We start from the raw sequence: 7976 nt of genomic DNA, 5'->3' as shown, positions 1-7976 counted from the left end.
AGATTGATAGGATTGGAATCAACTGGTATAAATACAGATGTAACAAGACAACAGGACACAGAACCTAGACACAGAACCTACACAGAACCTAGACACAGAACCTACATAGAACCTAGAGACAGAAGAACTTCGCTGGAGAGAACATGGCAAAAGATCCTGGACAGAAACTGGCCACAGAACCTAGAGACAGAACCTAGCGAGGGAACATGGCAAAAGATCCTGGACAGAAACTGGCCACAGAACCTAGAGACAGAACCTAGTGAGAAAACCTGGCTGAAGAACCTAGAGACAGAACCTGGCTACAGAACCTGGATAGAACATGGCAAGAGAACCTGACTAGAACCTGGTGACTGAACCTGGCTGGAGAACCTGGACAGAACCTGGCTGGAGAACCTAGCGAGGGAACATGGCTACAGAACCTGGCTGGAGAACCTGGAGAACCTAGCAAGAGAACATGGACACAGAACCTGGCTGGAGATCCTAACCAGAACTTCACTGGAGATCCTGAACAGAACTTCGCTGGAGATCCTGAACAGAACTTCGCTGGAGATCCTGGCTAGAGATCCTGGCTAGGCTGCTGATCAACTGAACGCTGTCTCCGTGTCATTCCTTCTTCGCCGACTCCGTCTACACCTTTGGGAACCCCTGGACCTGCTGGGGTTGGACCCCGGCAGTATGAGATAAAGGTCTAACTTTCTTCTTTTACATTGTGGATATTCAATTGTCCCAGCACAATTTGTTGAAGAAACTATTTTATTCCCCACTGAATGGTCTTGGCAAGCTTGTTGAAATCAAGTGACAATAGATGTATAGCTATTTATAAAGTCCCAATTCTATTCCATGACCTATAAATATATTTTATATATACCTTTATTTATGATATATCCTTATGCCAATACCACATTATTTTGATTATTGTAGCTTCCTAGTAAGTTTTACAGTGTAAAAATATAGGCACTGCAACTTTGTTCTTTTTCAATATTGTTTTAGCTATTTAGGGTCGCTGGCAATTTATGTGAACTTCAGGATTGGTTTTTCCGTCTCTGCAGAAAAAAAGCTATTGAAATTTCATAGGGATTCCATTAAATCTTTAAATTGCTTTGGGGAATATTGCCATCTTAACAATATTGTCTAATTCATGAACAAATAAAAAAACTACAACTAACATCGCACTCAATGATGAAAAACTGAAAAACTATCCTCTTCATAACAGGAGCAAAACAGAACGCCTACATTAGCCTTCCCTGGTCTCGGGATCTTTAGAAAACCCAGTTCTCTTATTTGTGTGCACCTTTGATGTATGTGGCTCCAGCGTTCAATTATTGTTTTCAACACAGTGGTCTTCCTTTCCAGAGTTTTGTGTAGTAAACGTTGACTTTCATCCTTCAGTTAAATCTAATTAAGAAAATCAACTGAAGGAATGTCCCATAAAAGTGAGATGTTATTATGTGCTAATGAAAGGCAGCTTGCCTCCTAGTTCCATAAGTCATAAACACACGGCTGTGTTCCTATGAAAGGGTCTTAATTACCTGTCCCTGGAGTGTTCTCGTAATGATGGCTATTATCAGGTGTTATAAGTGCCCAAGCATGCAGTCTGTGTGCAGAAAATATTCTACCAAGTATTTGAAATGATGATTTTTGTTAAGCCAATCCAGGTTTAAGATCCTAAATTGCTCCACTTCTTTATAGCAAAACCATTTACTTTATAACCTCCATGTAGAATGCTGCTTGCTTTTCTTATATATCCAAGGATGTTTTTGGACAAACTATATTGTTGAGGAAAGAGTAGGAGTAAAGTGACAATCAGGGAGTTCATCTTATTGACTTAACCACAGCGGGGTCTTGATGTGGCCAGCCTCATGGTCTCCTCTCTCTACCGAAGTTCATTTGCTTCAGTGTCATGCTCCTTCATCCTAGCTCTCACACAATGGTTGGCATGGGGAAAGTATTTTCTTTTAGTATTCCCCTGCCTAGACAGTCTAGCCATAATCAATTACATTAGACCTTAATGGTATTTTTTTTATGAAGAATCAGCTGGATCCCAGAGCCATGGCATAATATCAGAAATACTACGGAGTGAATTTTTTATTTCACTAGGTCACAAGTTATTCCCTTGTAATATTTATTACCCCATAAATAGTGGGCCTTAGAGCTGAGTCCCTCAAATGCATGCTATCCCTCCTAACTTCTCTTTCTTTTCTAATTTTTTGTAGAGTTATTTTTTTTTTGAAGTCCTCAATACAAACAAATTTCTTCTCTGGGAATCCCCTGCTCTCCCTAAGAGGTTTATGTGAGTGTGCACGCGCACATATGTGTGTGTGTGTGGTGTATGTTTATTTGTATCACAAAGCTTTCCTTTATCTTACAAACTAGTGTCCTGGGTTTTAATGGAAGGTTCCTTCTTGGCTGGATCCCAGCCTGCTCTCAAACAGGAGGAAAAGGCAGTGGCTCCTAAATGAGTTCTAAATTAGTTTTGAAAAAGAGTCCTACACATTCTTGTCACCGTTGGGTCAGCAGGAGCTGGGGTGGATGTCATCTCTAGCAGCAAGCACACATTGCGCGATGAGCACTGTTTTTGTATGTTTTGTTTTGTTCTTACTGTTGGATGTTAAGAAGCATCCAACCCTCCCCTGAAATTGTTTACAATTCAAGAGTCAACCCAAATAAGGCTCTATTTCCAGTCAAGTTCTTCCCTCCAGTTCCTTCTCCCAATTAAAGTGTGTCCTTAGTTCAACTTTGTGTAATTACAATAACCACATGGGAATCACAGATTATTCAAAAACCGTTCATTCTAAAGAACAACCTTCAAATGTGAAAAATACCAGAGTTACCTGATGTTTCTTCCCCCCAATTCTTATATTATTCCTCAATCTTCTCTGCCAATTTTTCAGGATTTGAGATGTAATCTGTAGCATGCTAATGAAGCATCATTTATTCAGTTGATAAGTGTCCAAGTGCCTGGTTGCTTATCCCCAGTCCTCATGGGCACCAGCTTCCCAGTCTCAGTACCTTACTTACCAATCCATACATCCTCTTCCTTAGACTCTCACCTCGCTCACATTTCCTGAGCTGTTTGAGATTACACGCATGCCCATCTCTCCCTAACTCACCCCTAGGCAGGTTCCATTTCCTTGGCAGCAGTTTCCATACTTGTCATTTTATAAAACATTATTTACTGTCTGTCACTTTTGCTACAGAGGGAGGAAGTGTGTCTGTCTTGCCCATGCTCTGTCCACATCCTAGACCTCAGTACGTTGCAAACCTGTTCTGGATCAGTAAGTAAACACAGAGTGTGCGCTCTCATTTCCCCCACTCACCATAAAGCCTGAATTCTTTACAAATTGCCCCAGACAGAATTCAAAGTTACAGAATATTACAGAATTTGAAACAGAGCCAACAGATTTTAATCATAGCTTTAGCAATAAAGTCAGCAGAACTTTAGCTTCAAAAAACTATCTTTTGATTCAATTCAGCGTGTTTGATGATGATACTCTCTCTATCCAGAACTATTGTCAAGAGCAAAGTTAATGTTAAGAGCTTTTCTATGCAAAGACACCCATTGCTTGTCTAAGAAACAGAAAGGGGACTCTTTACTCTGGAGGCAGAAAAAAGAACCTTGTCTGGGAAAATTACACACAGATAGTCCCGGAAACAAATGAGAAGATGTATGTCTTTTCTGTTCAATGTCTGAAGAGCAAGGCAGCCAAAGCCAGTCTCTGGGAGCCCAGAGCACTAACTCGGCTGAAATACACGGAGCCAGTGAAAGGTGGGAAGCCACGCCTGCAGTAGGCTTCTAACGACACCAAACTCTCTCAGTCAATGGATACAAGAAAAGTGAATGTTGCTAAGTTTTTCCATTTTTATAAATTTGTATTTTTCATAAGATATAGGTTATAATTCAGTAAGAGAATTTACCGAAGAGACTATTTTAAATACCAAAGACTTAACCCTATATTCTAAAGTCACCTGCTAGTTGATGCTCACCTAGCTGTATAGGTATAGTCTTGGACTTATATATCAAAACCATAACATTCAAGTTCGACAGTGGTAAAGGCTACAGCTGCCAGGAGCCCTTCCAGGAGATCTACTTCCTTAGGTGGATTGCTGCTCATCTCACTGACGGTAGGAGTGGGTCCCCCTCTGTTTGTAGGATAAGCAAAATCCCCGGAAATGAAGGGAGAGTAAATTGTTGCTAATGTAGAAACTCTCCCTAGAACCGTCCGCAAGCACGCTACACCCTCATGACCATCTGTCTGTGCAGCTATCCGTGTTACACGTGCTACCTACTAGATGAAAATGTACAGATCACTTGTCTTTCTGTCCCCAGATAATCCTTGGTGGGTGGTAGAAAGCCACACAAGGAGTGTCCTTTCAAGGAAAATGAGGCCAGTGAGGAGAACAGTGAACTGGGGCCGGTATGCCAGGTCAACAAAAGAAGCTCCGGTCGGGCCTGCGGGAATATTGGAGATGTTTGCCCTGACTCTGAGGAGGAGCTGAAAACACGAGCTGGAGTGGCAGGAGAAGCCCGAAACATAGCACACAGGAACAACATGATGTGGGGCCGAGCAGGGAACTAGAAGCTTGGTTCCTAGGTGGGGATGGAGGAGGTCACTGGCTGGGTGGGAGCCCAAAGGAAGAGCTGCAGTCCTTGGGGAACAGGTCCCAGCTGTTGGAGACACCGGAGTGTTGGCTGCAGTCTTTCCTCTCCCAGTTTTCACTTTTATCTATTCCTGCCTTTTCCCAAGCAGTTCCCAAAGAACCAATGGAAGGAGCACATTATCCAAAGTTATTTGTCCCGGTCCTGGTAACTTTAACTGATCTCAAGATTCCCAGGTTAGGATCCAGAGGTGGATGGTGAGAAATATGATGAAGTCAAGCAAAACATCCTCACTTCAGCTCCAAGCTGGGTTCATCTGCTTCCTTCGCCTCTGGGATGTGTCATCCCCACTTTCATTTCCCTCACACTTCCCAACTTCCCCTCACCTCTGGGGTTGGGCAAAGCACTGGTCTCTTGCCTTCAGTACAGCAGGTGGGGGCACACTCAGGGCCTGGGTCTGGAAAGCTGGGTCCGGTATCGAACCTTTGGGAGTTGTTGCATTTTCTTCTGTCCCTGGGGAACTACTGAAGCTGTTGAAACAGGGAATGGTGTGATCATACAGTGACATTAAAAGTGGAGGAAGGAGCCCTAACTGGTTTGGCTCAGTGGATAGAGCATCGGCCTGAGGACTCAAGGGTCCCAGGTTCGACTCCAGTCAAGGGCATGTACCTTGGTTGCAGGCAAATCCCCAGAAGGGGGTGTGCAAGAGGCAGCTGATCGATGTTTCTAACTCTCTATCCCTCTCCCTTCGTCTCTGTAAAAAAAATCAATAAAATATATTTTTAAAAAAATGGAGGAAGGATTCTTCAGAGGTCAGGGTGGTGGCTGGATGACTAATCATTTAGAGCAGGTTGACCAGTACTCTAGAAGGTGCCAATGGCAGCAAGGATGGAGAGTATGAGCCTGCACACCATAGATGAAGGGATCAGCACACACCTTCTTTTGGAACTTTCAGTTCTATAAGATTACTACACTAAGAGTACTTTATGTCTTAATATTACCAGTGCCTCGGTGGTCCCAAGAGGTCTAGTGTTTGGAAGTGTTTCCTACCAAAAGATAAGGTCCTTTGGGGGCTCTGGAGACCATGAGACCTTGATAGGTTCTCAGCCTGACTGGCGAGCTCTCAACTCCTCCGTGGAGCCTGGGTGTCAACAGCGGCATTTAAAGAAGATCTCTTCTTTAAACGCAATTGTGTTTTGTTGCCTACTGAGTTTAGGTAGCCAAGGAGATTTCCAGAAGAAAAAGGAGACAAGCATGGAGCTGTGCTGCGCGTGCTGTGATGTCCCTGGGATGCAGGGCCAGCACGTCTTGTTCACCGAAGAGAGCACGTGTTTAATGGAAGTGCCAGCCATGGCGGGGCTTAGTGGCTCTCCTCGCACCTGACTTGTTAAGCTAGGGATATTAGCCATCCCGAAGCCTGTGGACTCCCACGCGAGTCAGGTGCGAGGGATTTTAATGTCTTCTGTGAGCTCAGAGAGGATCCTCTGCCCACATTTCTCAAACACTGTCTTATGACAATTAAATGCAGTAATGATGATGGTCACTATGGCTCACTACGTGCCAGTTCTGGGCCTGGTGTTTTGGAGGGTTATCCGTAATACTGACACAGCTCCACAAGACAAGCGCTTATTACACTTACCTACCGCTGCTTAACACACTGTCCCACAGCTCAGGGGCTTAAACCAAGAGTTGGTTATTATTGTGTGGATGATAGTGTGGACAGGAGTTTGGATAGAGCACATTCAGAAGAGCTCACTCTGCCGCATGATGTCTGAGACCTCAGCTGGGTTGGCACGGGGTGGCACCAGTGGCTGAGGCCGGAGGGGCTGGGGCTGCTGGGCATCTCCCCCTCCACACACAGACCTCCTGGCAGCTTAGGCTTCCTTGCATCATGGCAGCTCCAGGGTAGTCACTGTTCAGGGCTCCAAGAGTGACAGGAAGTGGGAGCTGCCTTGCTCTGGGGCCTGGGCCCTGGAACAACATCACTTCCTCTATGTTCTATCAGCCAAAGTAGTCACAGAAACTGCCCCCTGGGGCATGTTCAAGGGAGGGGACATGCCCTCCACCTCTCAATGGCAGAGATTTAACTGCCATTTTTAATTCACCTCATTATTACTCCTATTTTATAGAAGAAGGCACTGAGGCCAAGTAATTGAAGACACTGTGTTTCTCCCTATAAGAAACACAGCTGAGCCCTAGGCGATTTGGCTCACAGACTGAAGGGTAGTGGGTTCGATTCTGGTCAAGGGCACATACCTGCATTGCAGGTTCCATCCAGCCAGGTTGGGGCACTTGCGGGAGGCAACCAATGGATGTGTCTTCTCACGTGGATGTTAATCTCTCTCTGTGTGTCTCTCCTCCTCCTTTTCACTCTCTCTAAAAATCAATGGAAAACTATCCTCGGGGGATAAGAAAGGAAAGCGAGCAGCACAGCCAAGGTTGGAAAGTATAAGTAACTATAGGTCTTTTCACTTTTCAGCACACAGCCCTGCTCTCCCAACATGTGAGTGAACATTTGGTATAAATAAGATAAAACTTAGTGAGGGGCAAACTGCTCTTCTGACAGGACTTAGACTAAAACATAGCAAATCACTTTGCTGCCACCTCTTCATACCGCGTTTCACTAGCTGGTGAGGCCCAGCCCAAGGCACAGCTGTGGAGCCTGCAGCTTGCGAGGTTGTTCAAGGTAAAGGAAGAGAAGAAACACAAATGAATAAAACCACCAACTTAAAAGAGAAATACCTGGCTCAGTGTAGGTTTCTTTCCCCAGAGGATACAATTATATTTATATTATGAAATAAGCCGAGTCCAATGGGAACCCCTTATTATTAGGTTTCCTCTTAAGAAGGAGTTATAAATGAAAACATAACTTGCTATTTTAGTATTTTGTTTTTCAAGGAAGAAAAACCTATTGCAAAAACAAATTTAAACAAGAAAAACCCATTTCAAGCACTTGTTTATTTTCTTATTTTCCAGGCTAAAACTGTCTCCTTTCATCTCTGATTTTGTTGGGTTCTGAGGAGAAGAGGGTTGTGTTTTTTTTTTCCCCTTTTTCCAAATCTGGAAAGTCGCTTCTCAAATGTGAGCAGTACTAAATCCTTCCTTCTTGGAGACTGCAGTTCTGAATGCAAGCCCTCCCCGGCATAGCTGTGGGCCGAGAGCTCCGCGCAGTGGCGGGAAGGGGAAAGGCAGGGCAGAGCGGCGGGGCGTGGGGCCCCTGCAGGGTTTCATCGGGGATTTCAGAGGCTCCACTGGATTATGGTGATCACAGTTGCTCTCTGGATCTTTTCTCTCTCTTCTAGCACGCGTGCTGCCACAGTGTTGCTATTCTCTCTCCTCAGCTACATGAGAGTCTTCACACAAAGTCTCCTGTAGCTGC

The sequence above is a fragment of the Myotis myotis genome, unplaced genomic scaffold (genome assembly GCF_014108235.1).
Source record: "Myotis myotis isolate mMyoMyo1 unplaced genomic scaffold, mMyoMyo1.p scaffold_m19_p_9, whole genome shotgun sequence".
In the NCBI taxonomy this organism is placed as follows: domain Eukaryota; kingdom Metazoa; phylum Chordata; class Mammalia; order Chiroptera; family Vespertilionidae; genus Myotis; species Myotis myotis.
Note: the sequence above shows the minus strand (reverse complement) of the source record.